The sequence below is a fragment of the Somniosus microcephalus genome, chromosome 4, assembly GCF_052327205.1.
Source record: "Somniosus microcephalus isolate GS21.2 chromosome 4, FLI_Smic_1.0, whole genome shotgun sequence".
In the NCBI taxonomy this organism is placed as follows: Eukaryota; Metazoa; Chordata; class Chondrichthyes; order Squaliformes; family Somniosidae; genus Somniosus; species Somniosus microcephalus.
Window position 1 is genome coordinate 26,704,448 of NC_140990.1, and position 3,134 is coordinate 26,707,581.

The following is a 3,134-nucleotide window of genomic DNA, read 5'->3' on the forward strand; positions in this document are numbered from 1 at the left end:
AGAGGTGAAACAGGAGTTGGGGTGAGGGGGGTTGGAGAGTAGAGGTGAAACAGGAGTTGGGATGAGGGGGGTTGGAGAGTGGTGGTGAAAGAGGAGTTGGGGTGAGGGGGGTTGGAGAGTAGAGGTGAAACAGGAGTTGGGTTGAGGGGGATTGGAGAGTAGGGGTGAAAGAGGAGTTGGGGTGAAAGAGGAGTTGGGGTGAGGGGGGTTGGAGAGTAGGGGCGAAAGGAGTAGGGGTGAGGGGGGATTGGAGAGTAGGGGTGAAAGAGGAGTTGTGGTGAAAGAGGAGTTGGGGTGATGGGGGTTGGTGAGTAGGGGTGAAAGAGGAGTTGGGGTGAAAGAGGAGTTGGGGTGCGAGGGTTGGACAGAAGGGGTTAAACAGGAGTTGGGGTGAGGAGGTTGGAGAGTAGGGGTGAAAGAGGAGTTGGGGTGCGAGGGTTGGACAGAAGGGGATAAACAGGATTTGGGGTGAGGGGGTTGGAGAGTAGGGGTGAAAGAGGAGTTGGGGTGAGGGGGTGAAAGAGGAGTTGGGGTGAAAGAGGAGTTGGGGTGAAAGAGGAGTTGGGGTGAGGGGGTTGGAGAGTAGGGGTGAACGAGGAGTTGGGGTGAGGGGGTTTGGAGAGTAGGGGTGAAAGAGGAGTTGGGTTGTAGGGTTTGGAGTGTAGGGGTGAAAGAGGAGTTGGGGTGAGGGGGTTGCAGAGTAGGGGTAAAAGAGGAGTTGGGGTGAGGAGTTGTTGGAGAGTAGGGGTGAAAGTGGATCTGGGGTGAGGGGGGTTTGGAGAGTCGGGGTGAAAGAGGAGTTGGGGTGAGGGGATGGAGAGTAGGTGTGAAAGAGGAGCTGGGGTGAGGGGATGAAGAGTAGGGGTGAAAGAGGAGTTGGGGTGAGGGGGGTTGGAGAGTGGGGGTGAAAGAGGAGTTGGGGTGAGGGGGAATGGAGAGTAGGGGTGAAAGAGGAGTTGGGGTGAGGGGCATTGTAGAGGTGAAAGAGGAGTTGGGGTGAGGGGAGCTGGAGAGTAGGGGTGAAGGAGCAGTTGGGTTGAGGGGTTGGAGAGTAGGGGTGAAAGAGGAGTTGAGGTGATGGGTTGGAGAATTGGGGTGAGGGGGGTTGGAGAGTAGGGGTGAAAGAGGAGCTGTGAGGGGGGTTGGAGAGTAGGGGAGAAAAAGGAGTGGAGATGACTGGGCTGGAGAGTAGGGGTGAAAGAGGATTTGGGGTGAGGGGGAATGGAGAGTAGGGGTGAAAGAGGAGTTGGGGTGAGGGGCATTGTAGAGGTGAAAGAGGAGTTGGGGTGAGGGGGGCTGGAGAGTAGGGGTGAAGGAGGAGTTGGGGCGGGGGGGTTGAAGAGTAGGGGTGAAAGAGGAGTTTGGGTGAGGGGGGTTGGAGAATTTGGGTGAGGGGTTGGAGAGTTGGGGTGAAGGAGCAGTTGGGTTGAGGGGTTGGAGAGTAGGGGTGAAAGAGGAGTTGAGGTGATGGGTTGGAGAATTGGGGTGAGGGGGGTTGGAGAGTAGGGGTGAAAGAGGAGCTGTGAGGGGGGTTGGAGAGTAGGGGAGAAAAAGGAGTGGAGATGACTGGGCTGGAGAGTAGGGGTGAAAGAGGAGTTGGGGTGAGGGGGTTGGAGAGTACGGCTGAAAGAGGAGCTGGGGTGCGAGGGGTTGGAGAGTAGGGGTGAAAGAGGAGTTGGGGTGAGAGGGGTCGGAGAGTAGGTGTGAAAGAGGAGTTCGGGTGATGGGGGCAAGAGAGGACAGGATATGCTCTCACTGCAGTCAGGGAGTGGTGGAGACAGAGATGCACTTCCTCACAGCTTGTAGAAAATATCAGGGCATAAGGGAGAATTTCTACCAAAAATTCACAAAAATATGCCCGGAATTCAGAAATTTGAATGACGACCAAAAACTCCCATACCTACTAGGGGAAGAGAGAAATTGCATAACACTAGCGGCACACTATGTTACAGCTTGCCATAAACAGAGGGACAACCAGTAAATATAAGAAAAGAGTATATATAAATTATATGAAAGTATATATTTATACACTCAGGGATATATCTGTTTATACACTGTATGGATAGATCTGTATTTTTGTGAACAAACATGAATGTTTTCCGATGCTTTGGCAACATAAGATGTAACTTGTCATGCCAATGAAGTGATTTGAATTGAATTGAAAGAGGAGTTGGGGTGAGGGGGTTGGAGAGTAGGAGTGAAAGGGGAGTTGGGGTGAGGGGGGTTGGAGAGTAGGGGTGAAAGAGGAGTTGGGATGAGGGGTTGTTGGAGAGCAGGGGTGACAGAGGAGTTGGGGTGAAAGAGGAGTTGAGGTGCGGGGGGCTGGAGAGTAAGGGTGGAAGAGGAGTTGGGGTGAGGGGGTGTTGCAGAGTAGGGGTAAAAGAGAAGTTGGGGTGAGGGGGGTTGGAGAGTAGGGGTGAAAGAGGATTTGGGGGGAGGGGTGTTGGTGAGAACGGGTGAAAGAGTCGTCGGGGTGAGGGGGGTTGGGGAACAGGAGTGAAAAAGGAATTTGGGTGAGGGGGGCTGGAGAGTAGCGGTGAAAGAGGAGTTGGGGTGAGGGGGTGTTGCAGAGTAGGGGTGCAAGAGGAGTTGGGGTGAGCGGTTTGGAGAGTAGGGGTGAAAGAAGAGTTGGGGTGAGCGGTTTGGAGAGTAGGGGTGAAAGAGGAGTTGGGGTGAGGGGGGTTGGGGAGTAGGGGTGAAAGAGGAGTTGGGGCGAGGGAGTTGCAGAGTAGGGGTGAAAGAGGAGTTGGGGTGTGGGAGTTGGAGAGTAGGAGTGAAAGAGCAGTTGGGGTGACGGGGTTTGGAGAGTAGGGGTGAAAGAGGAGTTGGGGTAAGGGGGGTTGGAGAGTAGGGGTGAAAGAGGAGTTGGGGTGAGGGGGGTTGGAGAGTAGGGGTGAAAGAAGAGTTGGGGTGAGGGGGTTGGAGAGTAGGGGTGAAAAAGGAGTTGAGGTGAGGAAGGTTGGAGAGTAGGGGTGAAAGAGGATCTGGGGTGAGGGGGTTTGTAGAGTAGGGGTGAAAGAGAAGTTGGGGTGAGGGGGGTTGGAGAGTAGCGGTGAAAGAGGAGTTGGGGTGAGGGGGTTGGAGAGTAGGGGTGAAAAAGGAGTTGGGGTGAGGGGGGTTGGAGAGTAGGGGTG